The sequence below is a fragment of the Marmota marmota genome, unplaced genomic scaffold (genome assembly GCF_001458135.2).
Source record: "Marmota marmota marmota unplaced genomic scaffold, marMar, whole genome shotgun sequence".
NCBI classification, from domain to species: domain Eukaryota; kingdom Metazoa; phylum Chordata; class Mammalia; order Rodentia; family Sciuridae; genus Marmota; species Marmota marmota.
Window position 1 is genome coordinate 31,013,437 of NW_026000142.1, and position 7,703 is coordinate 31,021,139.

A 7,703-nucleotide genomic window follows, 5' to 3' on the forward strand; every position below is an offset into this window, starting at 1 on the left:
TAGTAGCGATGAATTTCAGCAAGTACTGCTTAATTTGACTTTCTGTTCTTTACCTGAAAATCTATGAATTTACATTGAAAATTTTGACACTATTGAGTGAGGGATATATGATAGGAACAGATAAGGATATTGTCCTCTTAAGAACATGGATGATTATCTTCATTTTGGCATCGTAGTGGATAGTGAGTCTGAAATCTCAAAGGTGAGTCAGCAGCCTGAACATTCAGGCAGGAATGAGTTAGCACTGAAGTTTTGAGGCAGAATTTCTTCTCCAGGAAATCTCAGTTTCTGTTCTTCTGGCCTTTAAAAGACATACATACTTAAAATTAACCAATTGTAGATATTAACAACATCTATAGTATACCTTCCCAGGAATAATCTGTTTAATATTTGATTACATAACTATGTGCATTAACCAAATCCACATATAAAACTAACCATTCCTTGTGGGGTGATAAAAATATTTGGAGCTACATAGTGGCAACTGTTGCACAAACATTGTGATTGTACTAAATCCACCAAATTTTACACCTGAAAGTAGTTAAAATGTTGAATTTTATGTTATATCTTTTACCACAATTTAAAAAATAAAACACAACTCTGGAAAAAAAGGACTTACACATTTTAACAATTAGAATACATATGAATTAACACTGAATTCTATAACCCTTGTAAATAACAAAACATTTTATGAGTCTTTTATAAACATTTTCTAAAGTCAGTATTCAAGAAGTATTGCTTGCAAATTAATGTATTATTTTAATAACTTCAGTGCTCACATAAAAAAAATAACATAATTGGGCCTTTATTTTAATTTCTAATGCTTTCTATTGTTTCTCAACGATGATGTAAAAAGATATCACAAAGTTTAAAAATTATCACATGTTTACAATACTAATTACATTTCTGAAGGTTGGAATTCTGAAATGAGTTTTACAAGCTAAAATTCAAGGTGGTGATTAACAGCAGTCCTTGTGGAGGCTTCAGGGGAAAACCTATTCCTTGTGCTAACATCTAGAGTCTGCTTATATTAACTCGTGGCTTATACTTAGCTTGTGGCTCCTTTCTACAGTTTCAAAATGAGCAGTATAGCATCTTATAAATTTTCCCTCTTTAACTGTGCTTCCACCTTCTCTGACTGTGACCCTTCTGCCTTCCTCTGTTAAGGGCAAACTTTTGCTTTAATAAAAGCAAGAGACACACAAGGATAATAACCCCAACCATAATCCATCTGCTAAGTACTATTTGCCAGGAGATGTTCCAGGAATTAGCACATGGATATCCTTGTGGGGTCAGAAATTCACATAGGGTGTATTTTAATCCACTTAAAGGTTTCTAGTGGAGACATCCAGTACTTTAAAGGTGCATTTCTTAGTCTTTCATAATTTTTATGACAATAGTTTTACTATGTTTACATTTAGTAAATTTATCAACATGAAGAAGAAAAGCACAGCTTAAAATTCTGTATCTTTTCCCACTGGATTATTTTCTAGGACTACCATAGCAAATATCATGACTGGGTGGCTTAAACAACAGAAATTAATTTTTTACAATTCTAGAAATTGGAAGTCCAAGTTCAAGATGTTAGCCAGCTTTAGTTTCTATGGGGAGTTCTCTCCTTGGTTTGCAGATGGCCACCTTCTTGCTATATTCCCACATGGCACTTTCTCTGTGTGTGTACCCTTGATGTCACTGCCTTTTCTTATAATGTCATCAATCCTACTGGATTAGGGGCCAGCCTTTATACCTATTTTTATCTTAATTATTTCAGTGAGGCCCTATCTTCACAAACAGTCAATTGGGATTAGGGTTTCAACATATAAATCTAAAGGAGGCCCAATTCAGTCCATACCACCCTTTGGCTTTAATGTTGTTGTGCTCATTAGCTTGTCTATCATATCCATGATCCCTGCTTACCCAGCTCTTCATTTCTATCAAATGTTGTCTATCTTTTCCTTCCTCCTCTATAAAGTGCTTTTCTCATTTTCTTCTATTTTCAAATACTCAATTTGGTCACTGTTATCACCCCTCACAATTTCTATGATATTTTTATTAATATTCATATATATTGGTACTGTAATTTATATAACAGTTCCACTCTGCCTAAAGATATTGATGTGGAAAATATTTATCCATATATTTTTCTTCTTACATAACAAGCTGAAAACTTCCAAAGCTAAAATTATCATTTATTATTTGAGATTTCTTCCTCGTGAATTCTGTTTTTCTGAGCATAGCCAGATTCTGTTACCCAGATAAAATATTGAGTTATTACTGACAATATATTATTTATAACATGTCTTTCACATGTAAATTCACCATTGGGTTTAATTCCTTTGTTACTCTAACTTCCAGGTGCTTATTGTGATATATAATATTTTATAATCTTTTGTACTGGTCTCTAGCTATATTCAATCTCATCCCTGAACATTGGTTCTAGTTTAATGTGTTGAATGCATGATATTAATTTAATTATTTTACTACTGCACAATATTCACTAATTTTCTTAAAGTTCTAAATAAAATCTAGTGTCATTCTTGGCTCTTCAGTATCTGAAGATAAATTTCTGAAGTTATCTCCAAAGTATATACCCATAAGTGAACTATTCACTATTTTTACAAGTGTGCCTTCCCCTTTCCTGACTACAGACCTTTTTCCTTTGAACTTTAAGTAACATTTGGAGAAACAAAAGGAATGTTAATTACATAAAATCAGTTCTAGCTTTGCCACATTTTGTAATGTTCTGAATTGGAGTAAGTACTTAACCACTTCAATCAGTTTCTTTCCTATGTCTCTAAAAATTAGGTAAAAACAAGTATTTAAGTTACCTGTGTACAAAATACTTTAAACTCTTAGGTCCTTTAATTCTTTTAATCTCCTGTTTCTATATTGGGTTTTTAAAACTTTTATGATATATCTTATTATTGCTTTGATAAATTTTTTCACCCTGAAAATTTTTAACTTAATGTACTTCTTGATGAATTATACTTTTATTTTTTTCAGTCTTGACATGTTATTTGTACTAGAGACAAAAGATGCTTCAATTCATTTTTGGTACCTACTAAGCCATATTAACAGGATGGATTTGACAAAGGCACATATATTATAAGTGGTTGGGTTGAATATAAACCTTGGTAAACATCTTACCATGGCTGTTCCAACAGATTCCTTCAGTGAAAACAAGCAGATAATTAATATGGACATTGGCAAACTATCTAAGAGATCTGTGCAGAGTTCTAGTTAAATGCTTCTAGATAGAGTCCAGGCTTCTAAAATCTCTGCATTAGAACAAAGAGTCTTGTTGAAATGTATGCTGCTATTAATGCCTTCCCCTGCTCCCAAAGGCTTCTGTAATGTTAGGTTGGGATTAAATCTATAGTAATAAAATTTACCAAGGATTTAATAAATTACTTAAGCTGCATTCCAATAATAATTTAAATAGATTTTGTGTATTTTAAACTTATAATCAAAAACTGTCTCTGCCTTGGGAGATGGCCTGCATTTTCCCTTGAATGTGTATTTCTTACTTCATCACAAAAAATGTTTCTCCCTTGACATAGTGTTAATTCTTCCTTGAATGTGCATCTGCTTTCCTAAATAAATCAGTGTCTCTGAAATAAACAAATTTATAATAAAAAAGCAGAAAGGATTTATCACAATGACTGCATCATTATGGTAACTTGAAGGAGAGAAATACATTTCAGAGAAGGTTAATAGAAAGCAACCCACAAATGATGATTATTTTACTATCTTTGTGAAAATTAATCTGCTTTTATTTGTGACTGTAGTAAAACTTCAAAAGACATTATAAAGAGTATTTATGGATGTATTATCTACTTTTTTATAAAGTTAGTCAGACTTGAAAATATATGAAGAATATTTATGGCATGTTATTACAATTAGTAATCAAGTGTTTGAAAAGGCATTGGACATGGTACAATACATATTAAAGCATGGAAAACTAACTATTCAATGTTTTTGAGTATTTTATGTTGATATATCATAGAAGTTACAAACTAATAAAACAAAATTAAACATGAAGATAATACTTATGGGGGCTGGGGTTCTGGCTCAGTGGTAGAGCGCTTGCCTCACACATCTGACTAGGGAAACACTCAGAGATGAAGCTAGAGAGGAAAATTTAGGCTTTATGATGATGTTACTACTTTTGAAAACATAACAAAATTAACACTCACACATGTGAGGCACTGGGTTCAATCCTCAGCACCACATAAAAATAAATAAACAAAATAAAGGTATTAAAAAAGGACAATACTTTTGTATCTTGTTTGATTTGGAAAAAAGAAGTTGATTCAAATTGAAAATTATTGAACTTCCATATTCACCTTAATGTTTACTATGGCAGTAGCTTTGTGAATGAAAACAAAAAGAACTTTAAAGGATTTTGTGATTTGGAACACTGAGTCTTGTCTTATTTCCCTCCCTACTCCATTCTTTTTTCTCCATTTTTTCCTTCCTTCTCCTTTTCTCTTTTCCCCATCTTTTCTTACTTCCTTTCTTCCTTGCATCAATTTATTATATATCCATGTTTTGTGTGCTTACTGTAAGTTACTGTTCTGAGGGTTGGAGGTTACAGAATGACCACATCATTCTAACTTCAATGTGCTCTATTCAGTGAAAGAAATTCCATGCAAGATACTATCATGATAAATTAAGTCCTATAATGTGGGTGTAGATGAAGTGTCATAGCATTCATTGGAAAAGAGCTTTGAGGGTGGTTGTCAGATAAAACTTCACCGATGAGGAAATGTTGTTTGATACGATTTAAAAGAAGAAAGATTCACCAAGTAAATAACAACATCCGATTTTCAGCAAATAACACGTTTAGAAGTGTCAGGTAGCATCAAGAGATAAGAATAAACTATGATAACACATTTTGCAGAAAGTATTCTCTCACTGATCTTTGTAACTCAAAGTTCTAGAGTACTTAGTGAAACAATATGAGTGGAGTAGACAAGGAGTTAATATTTTTAGCTAAGAATTTTTGAAGACTAAAAACAAACAAGAATTAATGGAAAAACAATATCTCTTTATTGAAGTACATCAACTGTATGATTATAAGAGAGATTACTAAACAGCTGTGTTTAACAGCTATGAGTTGTAATCAATGGCCTTCACAGTTTTTCTCTACCAGAATTAATGGAAACCTATTCTCAAATTCAACTGTAAGAATTTCTATATTCTCGTCCACAAATTTTTCATCCTGCATTATTTTCATGCTGCTGCTCCATTTCCTTGAGTCTCAGTCCTTTCTCTGTACAATCAGCTCTATTCTGAAATGGTCATTTTCTCATATTAGAAACTTTATTCCTAATTTTAGAAGACTCTTGTTGTTTTTACAGGTTACCATTAAATGTGTGGATTTTTATAAAGAGAGACATCTTCTAATGCATTTAAAACATGTTGTTTTTCCTCAAGTACATTCTGTTAAATACTGCCACCTGTTATTCATTATCCTAGAAATGGTTTCTGTCTTTTTATGTGGACCCATAGCTGTATGTCTCCTTTGAACATTGTCTGTTAACTGATTCCCTTTCTGGTCTGCTTTATGCTTTGCTACAGTTGGGAGAGAGCTGTTATTCCTAGTTTGGGGGATAAAAACAGTAATTTTCAGATAGTGAGCTGAAAACAGATCCCCAAATGTGAATAAATATGGATGTCATTGTGCTGCCCATTAAACAGAACCACTTTCTGCAGCTTGAGTTTTTATTGTTCAGTCTTCTGCAACCCCTAATAGTAAGCTGACTATGCCACCGATTTGAAAGCTTAAAATACCACAGTCAATTCAGAAAATAGGAAATTTCCTTTTATGGCTAGACCGTTTGACTAGGGAAACACTCAGAGATGAAGCTAGAGAAGAAAATTTAGGCTTTATGATGATGTCACTACTTTTGAAAACTTAACAAAAACAATGAAAAAAAAATAACTCTCAGAATTGAAGTACATTTTAAACATATATGATTCAAACAAATGATTGAGATCACAAGCTCATAGTCAAACCCTTTCACTTCCATTTTACACGTGGCAACTATAAGAGAACAATGATTTACATTGGCAAAAATATAAAAAGGAAGAAAAGAATGAAGGAGCAAAGAAAAGAACAAACATGATTTAGGTAGTCACCAATTAAAAATAGGCTTCTGAATGCTAACTATAGAAGTACTTGAACTTTTAATTATTGGGCCCTGTGAGTTCATTCCAAACAATACCAAAAGTTTGAGCCTACATAAAATGGAACAGTCTCCTCAGAAGTTTTTAGATTGGAAAGAAAAAAATATACCTCTGTTTAAAAGAATGTTGAGTCAGGTGTGGTGGTGCGTGCTTGTAACTCCACTGGTTTGGGCGGCTAAGACAGGAGGATCGCAAGTTCAAAGTCAGCCTTAGCAATTTATTGAGGCTATAAGTAACTAAGTGAGACCCTGTCTCAAAATAAAAAAATAAAAATAAAAAAGAGCTGGGGATGTGGCTCAGTGGTTAAGTACCCCTACGTTTAATACCTAATACCAAAGAAAGAAAAATAAAAATTAAATTAAATAATAATAAAAGAGAGTGGTGAATTTTATTAGTACTGATGTAATTGCATGCAGTTTGCTTACTTTTAATGAGTGATAAAGAAGAGCATCCAGGAAAAGCATAGGGGAGCAGAGTGCTTAGGCTCCTGGAACAGTCTGGAGTTCTGCTGCACAGTTAAAGCAACAACTTAATATCTTCATATTTAGATATCACCATGTTGACTGCTGAATGATAGCTTCAAATTAGCAGCAGAATTGTGTTGCTTCACATGAAGAGTTAGAACCAAGACAGTAAAGGAGAGCTAGAGTAGAGACAAATATAAGGCAGGCGCTCTTCAGCTGATAGAATCAGTAGTGACCGATTTGATGCACAAAATGAGAAAAGGGAAGTTGAGGAATCTCAACTCACAGTTTCTGGTTTTGGAATTAAAAAATGAGTGCCTTTTATTCTTCAAATATTTATCAACCATCAGCTGTGTGCCAAGACTGTTCCAGATGCTGCTAATAATGTAGTAAACTAGACAGATGAAGCCCCTTTCTTAATCGAAATTTTATTCTACCAAAGGAGACCAATAGTAATCACACAAGCAAATATGGTCTTGCAAAGGGACATAAAGTAAAAGGATGGAATGTAGGAAAGGGTTTCAAAAGAGAAAGAGGAGGACTCATTGAATCATGACAAGTGGGCCAAGACTTGGGAGAAGTGAGGAGATGAATGAATGGTATTTCTATTACCTTTGGCCTAATTGTATGCATATCCTGGGCTTTGGGGGATGGTTCTAATTTGTGTGTCTGTCTTAATGTTACTTTCTTATTATTTTTTCACCATGCAACCAGGGAGCTACTTTTCATCACTCACTAAGCCAAATTTTACAAACAGTGCAGCTGGCAGGAGGTCTTTTGTTTTTTGTTAGAGTATTACTGGTAACTTACTTTTCCAAACTTTTCATGCTGTTCTAGACACATTTCATCTGAATCTTGATCCCTAGAGATGGAGCCTCATTTCTTCTATTCCAAGAATGTTGAGTCTCAGAAATACAGAAATCAGTCATTTCTCTTCTCTCCCAATCACTTCCCTACAGGTGAAAGTTTAACATTATATTTGTATTAAGACCAGAGCGCACTGCCAATTTCTTTCTATAGAATTTGTTCTCTTTTCAAAAATACCTT